At 45.1% G+C, this 12164-nt stretch overlaps 1 pseudogene; it reads right to left on the reverse strand.

Moving 5' to 3' along the window:
- Positions 1 to 11922, reverse strand: part of LOC143941258 (one cut domain family member 2-like) — a 31369-nt pseudogene extending 19447 nt beyond the window's left edge.
- Positions 11923 to 12164: the final 242 nt, after the last annotated feature.

Below are 12164 nucleotides of genomic sequence, written 5' to 3' on the forward strand. Positions count from 1 at the left end.
AGCAAATTTTTGGTCTCATCACTCATGACTTTGTGCCAGGAGGTTTGGGGCTTGTCTCTGTGCTGTTTGGCTCATTGTAAGCAGATTATTTTGTGGCAATTGCGTAGTAATGGCTTTCTTCTGTCGACTTGACCATGCAGCCCATCTTTCTTCAAATGCCTCCTTATTGTGCATCTTGAAACAGCCACACCACATGTTTTCAGAGAGTCTTGTATTTCACCTGAAGTTATTTGTGTTTTTTTTTTTGTATCCCGAGCAATTTTCTTGGCAGTTGTGGCTGAAAGTTTAGTTGGTCTACCTGACCGTGGTTTGATTTCAACAGAACCCCTCATTTTCCATTTCCGATTGGAGTCTGAACACTGCTGATTGGCATTCTCAATTCCTTGGATATCTTTTTATATCCCTTTCCTGTTTTATACAGTTCAACTACATTTTCACACAGATCCTTTGACAATTCTTTTGCTTTCCCCATGACTCAGAATCCAGAGACACCAGTGCAGCACTGGATGAAAGATGCAAGGGTCTGTCAGGAGTCCAGAAATGCATTGACCTTTTACACACACAAACTAATTACAAACAAACAGATCACAGGTGAGGATAGTTACCTTTAATAGCCATGCAAACCCCTTTGTGTCAACTTGTGTGCAAGTTATCAGGCCAAAATCACTAGTATGTAAACTTTTGATCGGGGTAATTTGTGTAGTTTCTGTTTCTGTGATTATGATTTAAAAAGAGTAAACAAAGTTGACTGATAATAAATGGCTTCAGCCAAACACTAACCATGAATGAAAGAAATGTTTTTGTGTTATCATTCATATTCTCTGAAAAATGGCCAAGAAATCATAAATTCTGCCATGTAAACTTATGAGCACAACTGTATATATATATATATATATATATATATATATATATATATATATATATATATATATATATATATACACTATATTTAAAATAAAATTAATCTATCATGTGAAATATCCAGTGATATCAAATTATATTCAAATAAATAAATACATCAATATATATATATACACTATATTGTCAAAGGTATAGGGACATCTGCCTTTACAGGTAAACGAACTTTAATATATAAAAAAATATAAAAACATATTAAAAAACTGTGTTGCGCTCGAAAATATTTTTTTTTATTGTTATCCACTTCAATGCAGGGCATATTCCTCCCTTCCTGTCCAGGACAATTTTCAGCTTGTAGCACTGTCATGTTTCGAATGACAATTGTACACTCAGGCCACACTGTACACAAACTACATATTTAAAACTTTCTTCCCGCAAATAGAGCTTTCTTTTGGTGGTATTTGATCACCTCTGCGGTTTGAATTTTTTTGCGCTATAAACAAAAAAAGACCGCCAGTTTTGAAAAAAAAACTGTTGAACACTGATAGGCGGCACTGATAGGTGACCTGGCAGTACTGATAGGCAGCTCTGATGGCACTGATAGGCCATTTCCTGTCATCGCGTTCGGATGAGAGCTCTAGAATGCTAATGTGTCCACATTGCACACGCTGTTTTTGTATCCACTGGTACTGTATGTAAGTGAATTACTTTTATTAAAGTCCTGTTTAAAAGATTTTACACTATTTTGGCTTCTTATCTCTTATTGGGGTATGCCATTTGGTAATTCCATTTGGAACAAGAGGATCTGTTGATTTTCCACTGGCTACTTGGAGTGATCTTCTCCATCTTTCGTATGCGGATTACCAAACGGTGATGAAACGTTTGAGATACGTTTGACCCCCCCCCCCCCCCCCCCGTAATAGGTGGTCAATGCTCTCTGGTAAGAGCACATACTTAGATTGGTGGTGGTTTAATCACAAGGTGGAAGATTCTGTTGGTGATTCAATGGTCAAGATACCTGTTCACTCATTTAATGTCACATTGGTGACTCATGGACTCTCTGTTTTTGTTTAACAATTTTTTTTTTTTCTAGTGCAACACCATTTTTTCATATGTTCATATTTGTAATAATATCTTACTAGAGTGGTGCAGCTGTATATTAGGTTATTTGACATCACAGGCACAGTTTATTTTTTGTTTTCTATTACATGAACTTTAATGGCATCCCAGTCTTAGTCCGTAGGGTTCAATATTGAGTTGGCCCACCCTTTGCAGCTATAACACCTTCAACTCTTCTGGGAAGGCTGTCCACAAGGTTTAAGAGTGTGTCTATGGGAATGTTTGACCATTCTTCCAGAAGCGTCTTTGTGAGGTCAGGTGCTGATGGTGTGCAAGGCCTGGCTCAGCTCACAGTCTCTGCTCTAATTCATTCCAAAGATGTTCTATCTGGTTGAGGTCAGGTCTCCATGCAGGCCATTCAAGTTTCTCCACCCCAAACTCACTCATTCGTGTCTTTATGGACCTTGCATTGTGCACTGGCCCAAATCATTTGGTGGATGGGAATTATGGTGTGGGGTTGTTTTTCAGGGGTCGGGCTTGGCCCTTTAGTTCCAGTGAAGGGAACTCTCAAGGCATTAGCATACAAAGACATGTTGGACAATTGCATGCTCCCAACTTTGTGGGAATAGGTTGGGGATGGCCCTTTCCTGTTCCAACAAGACTGTGCAGCACTGCACAAAGCAAGGTCATTAAAGACATTGATGGGCAAGTTTGGTGTGTATGAATGAACTAAAGGTTTAATGTTGAAAAACACTTTTGGTAGTTTTAGTAATTTTTTTATAGAGGAAAAGAGAAACACCTAAGGAGGAAAGAGGAACTAGAGACTAGACTGTATGTTTCCAAAGGAAGTTCAGTCCCTCAAAACAAGGAAGAATTAGGAGCTATGGTTTTTAACTGAATATTTTTATATTTATTTCCATGTGAAAAAAGTAGTTCCTAGCATTAATTCTCAGTAATCATTCAGGGCTCGTTGTCTTGCCACATTTTCCAACATAGCCAATTTGCAAAAACATTTTTAAGTGCATCTAATGATAACAAACCCAACCAGAGCAGTTTCCAAATATTCTTCAGAGACAAAAAATAACCCTGCTGTGTTTTAAAAAAACATATTAATTTTACCTTGCAATTGTAACCTTTACCTTAAAATAATATTAGTTGTAAAGAGAAAGTACATAAAATGTTACCTTGGCAGTTATTGTATTATGAGCAATTATTGCAGAATAACTGTTTTGCTACCTTATTTATGCACATTTATATATGAACATGTGTGTGCATAACATGCCCAGAACAATATATAGTTTGTGAAATATAAAATATGAGATTGCTTTGAGTAAATAGATACCAGATATATCAAGCCCCAAAACTGTGTGTGCCAACGAAATGGGGGCTAGTGTAAGATAACTAAAATTGCCCATAGGCAAAGCTTTGGAAAACTTTACTGCAACCACCCAATCATGTTCAAGCATAAATCCTTTTTTTTTATTTTTTATTTAATTTGCACATGATTGGGTTATCTTTGCGCAATTAATTTTCTCTTTGCTTCACTGCATTTGTTAAGATAAGTAAAAGTACACTTTGAATGTAAAAAATGCTTTACATGTGGAACTTCACCCTAAGACCTCATGCACACTGGACGTTATAATAACGTTATAAAAAAAACGGCAGTAGGTTTGCAGTGAGTTTTTCAACGTTTTTCAGCATTTTTGCAATAGCGTTGTTTAGAGGTTTTTTTTAGTGTTAGCGTTTTTTTTAGCGTTTTTTTTTTTAAATCAATGGGATCAAAAACATTAAAAATCACTGGTGAACCATGTATTTGAGCATTTATCTGCGTTTTTTGACGTTAGAGCTTTTTTACAGGTGAAAAACTCATCTCAGAATGCATTCATTTTTTTACAGCCCAAAATCACCCTGCCAAAAACAGTTGATAACAGCCTATATATGCATGGACACATAAGATAACATGTCCATTGTGTATGAGGCCTTAAGAGAAAGTTCTCTAACACTTTTGATCATTTGTTTGGGGGAGGGAGGGGGTTGTGGGTAACTAGTTTTGGTAGGTTCCCGCTCCCACTTCTGATCAGATCGCCTAGGTGATTCAACCAGAAGTTGCCCCCCCCCCCCCCCCCCAAAGACTGGCAAAGAACCAGCCCAGGTGAGGATGGGGCTAGATCCTTGGACAGGTAAGGGTATTTTTATTAAAAGTTAGCACCTACAGTATCTGTAATTTTTTTTTGCAAACAGACAAAAGATCCTCTTTAAGGGAAACAACCCCATGGTGTCTACTTTCCTTCCCTTCCAACTTTAACAGCATTCTCTTTTATAAATGTCAGATTCTCTGCAACTTTTTCACTGCCAATGTTCTTATAGTAGACATTCAGAGGTACATCTACTATGGGCAAAATACAGGTTCACTTTAAAGCCCAGCTAAATTTCCATTTTATATAAATTCAATACATCCCAGATGCATCAAAACAAAAATGTGTAATTTTTTAGGCCTCATGTGCACTGCTGCTCCTACAGTGACTTTTTGAGGCTTTGCCGTTTTTTGCCTAAGCTCCTGAATGCTCCTCAGCAAAAGCCTACAGTATGTGTCCTTGCACACAAAGGCTTTTAAAGGAGTTTAGGAGCAGCAGAGTTTATAGGAAGTCAAAGCTACTTCTCTTGAATGGAGGAGATCATGAGTGAAGCTTTTGGACATAAAAATGCCAAACATCGCTGAATGCATCTAAACACGCCCAAGCACTAGGCACTTCAACATTTATTTATTTTTTTTATTTTTTTTCCTCAAAAAGATTTTTATTCGTACATAACACAAACAGGTACACAGCACATTACAAGGATAAACAAAAGCAGCGTCCTTGACTTTGCGGTACATTGACAAGGTCTACAGACATTTGTACATGGCTGATTAGGCAAGAACAAATAGAATACGGAATGTACTGAGCCTAAGAAATCAGGTAACAGATAAAACAAACATATGAACTACCAGCAATTACATAAATCCAAGAGGCTTTGGGCTAATAGCAGTGTGTGGATAGGAAACAGTGAACAGGGGGACCCCTCCCCATCGGGCCCTTCCAAGGACCGACGAGGATCAGGGGACTTGCCTCTAGGAGTATTAAGAGATAAAAACATAAAAAGCCTCCTAGTATCTTTGGTACACAGAGGTGGGGGACCTCAGTGTTGGGTAGTGTGCCAATGGGGTATGGTATATTTATGAGGGGTGAAAGGAAGGAATAAAGAAAGGATGAAAGTAGAGGGGTGGGTACAGAAGGGAAGGAAGGGCCAGAAGGGGCCGAAGTAGGGCTAAGGGGGGATGGTGAAGGATCAGAGGGGGGATTGAAGGGATAGGGGGGGAGGTCGCTCCTCTCCCCGACCCCAGCCCACCACACAGCCAATATCAGAATTCACCTTGGGTAATTAATGTGGAAAACAAGACTTGTATCTGTCTGTGGACTTAAAGTGCGTCCAGCATGCCCATGTGGCGGAAAATTTCTGCGTGCGGTCGTGAGAAATAGAAATTAGCTCTTCTATCTCTTCAATTTTAGCAACTCTTGTCAACCAATCTCTGATAGTAGGAATCTGGGAGGAGCGCCAGAGCGCAGGGATGCAAAGTCTTGCTGCATTGACCATATGCATGGCCAAGGACTTGTGGTATGTTCGTCTGGGAAGAGAGGTGTGGTGAAGGAGGTACTGACCAGCAGTGAAATCTAGTGTGTAAGTGGTGACATGCGATATTATGGAATGTACCTCTTTCCAAAATGGTTGGAGCTTAGCGCAGTCCCACCATATGTGGAGCATAGAGCCTTCGCCATTGTTACATCTCCAACAGACATTTGGGACTGAGGGAGAGAATTTATGAAGTCGGGAGGGGGTCCTGTACCATTTTGTTAATATTTTATAGCCGTTTTCTTGAATGGCAACATTCATTGATCCTTTATGTGCGTATGTGGAGATGGCACTCCAGTCTTCCTCTGTAAACTGTATATGTAGGTCTCTACCCCATGATGCTTTGGAGGATTCCGTCTGTGGGGATCGTGTTTTGTCTTGTAGGATAGAGTAAAGTAGGGATATGAGGTGTCTTTGTGGCATGGTCTGGGCGTGAAGGGATTCGAATGGAGTAAGTCGTCTTGTCCAGTCGTCTGTGTGGGGCTTGGAAGTGAAAAAATGCACTAATTGTCTGTAAGTCCAGAAAGGAAAGTCCCCTGTGCGAGACATGGATTTAAGGGCGTCATAGGATTGAAGTCGTCCTCTGTGGAAAAAGTGCTGTGCTAAGACATCAGCATGTGGCCATTCCCTTGAGAGGAATGTTGCCGATTCCCCGGGCAGAAAATCTGGGTTTCCCCTCAGAGGTGTCAATGGGCCTAGGTATGAGGAGATCTGGTGAGAAGTTACCGCTTTCTTGAAAGCTAGCAGGGATGCGTGGATGAGCGGGTGCGTCTTGACGGAGACGGGCCAATGTGGCTGTATGAGCCAAGGGAGGGTGTGTAAGGGGTAAGTCGAAAAGGAGCCTTCCAAGTCCACCCATATCTTACCCATCCTGTGGAATTTCCAATCCAACAGTCTTGTTAGATGGCACGCTAAGTAATAATTATAGAGATCAGGAAGGGCTATGCCGCCATTGGTTTTAGGACAAGTCAGGCGAGAATATTTAATGCGTGGGGCATTCCCTTTCCAGATAAAAGCGGAGCATAGCTTCTTGTAAGTCAAGAAGAAGGATGGAGGGATATGGATTGGGATCGTCTGGAGGAGGTACAAAATGCGCGGGAGAACTATCATTTTAATTAGCGCAGAACGGCCAAACCAGGATACATTAAGGTTGGACCAATTTTTCAAGTCCGTTTGGATTTTTGCTAGGGTTGTCAGGAAGTTATGGGCATAGAGCTCAGTCAGGTCCTTGGTTATTTGAATGCCAAGGTAAGTTATAGCATCTCTCTTCCAGTGAAAGGGGAAGGACGCTTGGCAATGGGCAACCTCCTGAGGGGGTAAAGAAATGTTGAGGGCGTGGGATTTGGAGTAGTTGATTTTAAGATTGGATATAGAACCAAAATCCTTAATGTCCTTTAATAGGTTAGGTAAAGATGTCCGGGGCGATTGCAGAGACAACAGAATATCGTCCGCGAACGCGGCGATTTTGTATTCTGTGCGATTAATAACGACCCCTTGGACGTCTGTATTGGTTCGTAGTTTGTTAAGAAAGGGTTCTAACGTAAGGACAAATATTAGGGGGGAAAGAGGGCAGCCCTGCCGTGTGCCGTTACGTATGGAGAAGGCGTTTGACAGGAGGCCGTTGGCCTTCACCCTTGCGGAAGGGTTGGTATATAGGGCGTTAATATAGGCAAGCATACGGGAGGGGAGGCCAATGGTCCTCAGAACCTCCCGCATATAGTCCCAGGCCACCCTGTCAAACGCCTTCTCCGCGTCAAGTGAAAGAAAAAATCCCTCTGTCCTATTCGTGGAAAGCCAGTGTTGAATGTTTAGCGTTCGAATAGTGTTGTCCCTGGCCTCCCTCCCCGGGACAAACCCCACCTGGTCAGGGGAGACGAGGCCAGGGACAAGTGGTGAAAGTCTATTCGCGATCATCTTGGCATAGAGCTTAATATCTACGTTCAGTAGAGAGATGGGCCTGTAGTTAGAGACCTGGGATGGGTCCTTCCCCTCTTTAGGGATAACGGCTATATGGGCTGCCAGCATATCCCCTGCAGAGGTGGATGGATCTGTAAGGGAATTCAGGGTTGTCAGGAGCCGGGGGGAGAGAGTCTCGGCGAAGCTCTTGTAATAAGCAAGGGGGAAGCCATCAGGACCCGGGCTTTTGCCTGCTTTCATTTGCTTTATAGCGAGGGACAATTCCTCAGGGGAGAGTGGATGGTCCAAGGTCGCGGCCTGCTGTGGGGTAATTGACTGGGGACTATATTGGGCCAGGAATTCCCTAATGCGCGTTAAACGGTCAGGTGCGTCAGGGGGCCCTACGTTAGGGTCCGGTAGATTATAGAGTGCAGAGTAGAAGTTCTCAAAGTGGGCCGCTATGTCTTCATTTTTGGAAAGGAGTGAGCCCTGGCCGTCGCGAAGGGTGTGAATCAAGGACGGAGCCTTGGTCGTTTGAATCGTACGGGCCAGTAGCCTCCCACTTTTATTACCGTGTTCATAGAACACTTTTTGTTGGAGGACATATCTACGTCTAGTGCGTTTACCCAACTCATCCAATAGGGAGGACCGTGCGGACAGGAGTTCTTGTAAGGTAGCTTGCGAGGACGAATGTTTATGTGTCGTTTCAAGTCTCTGGATTGTGCTAATAAGGGACGAGATCCTTTCTTGGTGTTGTCTTTTGGACTTCGCAGTCATAGAGATGAGCTCACCCCTCAAAACGCACTTATGCGCTTCCCAAATTGAGATAGGTGAGACATCAGGGGAAATATTCTCCTGAAAGTACAGGCGAATCCTGGTCTCTAAGTTTTGAACGTTTGCCGGGTCTTTTAAAAGAGAGGGGTCCATCCGCCAGGTTTTGGTTACATGTCTAGATTCAGGGAAAGTAAGGGTCATGGTAATGGGATGGTGATCGGAGAGGAACATCGGCTCTATCGTGGCGCTGGAAAGGAAAGAAAGGTCAGATTGGGAGAGGAAGAGGAAGTCTATTCTTGAATATTTCTGGTGCGGGTGGGAATAAAAGGTGTAGTCTTTGTCAGTCGGGAACAGTGTGCGCCATGTGTCATGGAGAGTCAGATTTTGCAGTTGAATCTTAATCTGTCTCAAGGCGCGGTAGGGGAGTGCAGACGTGCCCGTAGAGGAGTCCAGAATCGGGTTGAGAGGGACGTTAAAGTCACCTCCTAGGATCAGAATTCCCTCCTTGAATGAGGAAAGAAGGTCACATGTTTTTCTAAAGAAGGACACTTGGTGTTCATTCGGGCAATAGATGTTGGCCACTGTAACAGGTTTGGAAGCGTACACGCCCTTAATAAAGATATATCTACCTTCTTGGTCACACAAGGAGTCAGTCAGATGGAAGTCAGCAAACTTAGAAATAAGGATAGAGACCCCTTTCGTCTTGGAGGTTGGATTAGTGGAGTGAAGCGCACGTTTGTATATATGGTTTGTCAGCTTAGGGATTGTATCGGAGCGGAAATGCGTTTCCTGTAGCATGAGGAAGTGAGCCTTATGTTTGGAGAGGGCTGAAAGGATTTGTGATCTCTTTTCTGGGAGGTTTAAGCCTTTCACATTGAGGGAGAGGCATTTTAATGCGAGGCGCTTCTGAGTATTCGAATCCCTCTGCATTGTATTTAATGGAGAGATCCGAACAGCAGGGGCGCAAAAAGCAGTAATTATGTGATAAAAGTGTCGTATTTAGTAGGGGTCAGCTGAGCGACCCGCCGGTGGGGGGGCTGGGAGAGGAGCGACCCTGGTAGAAGAGAGGAGGAGGGGGAAAGGGAGACAGGTAGGAGGGAAAGAAGGGAAGAAAGAAGAGAGGAGACAGAACAGTCAGAGGGCAGAGAAGGGGGAGAGGTAACAGCAGAAGGGGGAGAGAAGTAGGCAAGAATCCAAGCAGATCCCTGATAGAAGTTACACCGGAGGCGGACGTAGGCGTGCCTATCCACCTAGAGGGGGAAAGCCGGGTTGTCAGCTCAGGTCGTAGGACCAGCTGTGTGGGGTCAGTAAGCCTGGAAATGGACCAAGGGAGTAGCACCAAGGAGAACGAGGATAGTAAGTTAACGTAACAGAGGAGTGTATGCGTTGTGCAGGGCGAAACCTAGGCACGAGCAGTGATCGGGGGCTTGCTCAGGAGGGCAGGGTGCGAGGCACCGCTTACGGCTATTGCCCAATATAGTGGCTTAAGCAGGGGCAAGCAACAAACAGGGACCGTAAGGGCGGGGGAGCAAAGCCCACTGAGCATAAGGGAGTTGAGAAAGACTATTTTGTGTACAGGACATTAATGGGAGCATGGGAATCCCAAAAGGGTTTCCAGAGGCAAGATACTAGATCAGAGTGGGAACAAACATAAAGAGGCATCTATAACATGGTACACAGCCGTTGCAAATCCCCGAAAACATGAAGGGGGAGATGAAACGTGAACTAGACATAACAGTAACATTTATGAGCAACTGTACATTGGAGAACTAACACGGTCTCCAAACATAAAAGGAGGGGGGGGGGAGGAGGGAGGGGGACGGGGGGAGGGGGAGGAGGGGAGGGAGGGAGGGGGAGGGAGGGGGAGGGGAGGGAGGGAGTGGGATAGGGAGGGGGGAGGAGGGGGATAGGGAGGGGGGGAGGGAGGGGGGGGGAGGGGGAGGGAAGGGGGTGGTAGGCAAATGAAGGGGGTCTCAGCATACCAGCGCTAACATTAGGATAGTCCTGAAAGCAGAGCGGGATGCGGTAAAGTCTCAATGCACTACAGGATCCTAAGGAGAAGAAAAAAAAAAAAAAAAAAGGGAGGGGGGGAAGCAACAAAGTCCCTGGCCCGCGGCGGGTGGGAGCAGGAGCATGGACAGTACCTGGAGCCACGTAGAGTAGGACGGCTACAGCGAAAGGCCTAGAAGAATCAGCTACGTCAAAGTTCCAGAAACAAGATACTGGATCCAGGTAGATAGGGAAGTCCAAAGTGAAAGTCGCAGAAGATTCATCTCCGTATGTAGTTCTTGGAAGGCGTTGAAACCCCTCTGGTGTCCGTTCCTGAAAGAGTCTGGAGAGAAGGAACAACAAAAACAAAAAGGGGGGGAGGGGAAGGGGGAGAAAAATAGGGGGGGGAAAGGGATGGGAGGAAGGGGGCAGTTCCAAGAGCTGGCGTTCTGTTGGGATGGAGCTAATGAAGATTGTCGTCGTCTTTAGTTGGTGAGCGGGAGAACTAAAGAAGGTGGTAGAGTAGCTTTATGCATCTTGGCGGTCCCTTCTTGGGGTGTCAGCAAGGTGCGCACTGCGTGAGGAGAGGTCTCTTCTGGATTGGCGGTCGCCAGGGGAGGTGGGATCTAGTCTGCGACGTCTGGAGCTTGGTCTTTGACTCTTAGGTGATGCATTAAGAACCACTGACTTCCACGGCTCCGTAGGGAAGTAAAAGGCACACCATTCCGGTATGTCTACCAGTGGTATGTCCAGTTGTTCACAGAATGAGGGCAAATCTTCTGGGGTCCTGAGCAATGCAGTGCGTCCTCTGGAGGTAGCAGATAGGCAGAATGGGAACTTCCATCTATACTGGATGTTGCGTGTGCGCAATATGTCCAGAAGGGGGCGTAGAGTGCGCCTGTTCTGCAGAGTTATTTGTGAGAGGTCTTGAAAAAGTTTTACTTCTGACCCATTGAACAGAATGTGACCCCGTTCCCTCGCCTTCCTAAGGATTTCCTCCTTAAGGGGAAAGTTGACAATGCAACAGATAATGTCTCTAGGGGGTTCAGAGTCCCTGGGGGGGGGTCTGAGCGCGCGGTGGATACGTTCCATTTCTATAGGGGAATCGGCCGGCCGGTCTAGCAGATCATTAAAGATGGCGCATACTGTCTGTGGCATGGAGGCTGCATCAACTCCTTCAGGGACCCCTCTCAGTCTAAGGTTATGTCTGCGTCCCCTGTTGTCTAAGTCCTCCACTTGACGATGGAGCTCAAATATGTGGGGCAGCTGCAAATCATAAGACCTCTGTACTTGCCTGATCGCTGCTGCTTGTAGCTGGGAGGTATCCTCTACCACTGCCAGGCGATGATTCATGGCGTGGATATCCGTTTTCAGCTCAGCAATGGCGGATGTCAGGGTGTGTTTGATATCCAGGGCCACATTCTGTAAATCTCGCTGGAGGTCCAAGAGGCTCAGGGCTGCGGGACGTTCCGGTGTCCGGTCCGCGGCATATCTACGCGAGGCTGGGGATGCGGCCTGCGCGTCTTGGGAGGCCTGTGAGGCCTGCGTCTCCACGTGTTGGCCTGCCGGGCGGGAGCGGAACATCTCCGGGATATTGTTACAGAGATGTGCCCCGGGGTCCTTAACGGGTTCCTTCGTGTTGCGGGGGGTCGAGGTGCTTCTATTCGACCTGCCCATGATTGCTGCTAGCTTATGTCCTCTGGGGAAGCCGCTTTTCTTCTCCTTGGTGCGGGAGCTCTCCTTTCAAGCAGCCATCTCGGGTCCCGTCCAGGCCACGCCCCTCAACATTTATTTATTTTAATGCCCAAAATAAATTGAACTCCTGTCCAATTAAATAAATAATACCCAAGCACTAAACACTGCCAATCTCACTTAAACTGATTTGAAAAAAATACATCTTAAAGCGGTAGTAAAGCTGC

The sequence above is a fragment of the Lithobates pipiens genome, unplaced genomic scaffold (genome assembly GCF_037356315.1).
Source record: "Lithobates pipiens isolate NorthernLeopardFrog02 unplaced genomic scaffold, aLitPip1_a1.2 Scaffold_3, whole genome shotgun sequence".
Classification (NCBI taxonomy): Eukaryota; Metazoa; Chordata; class Amphibia; order Anura; family Ranidae; genus Lithobates; species Lithobates pipiens.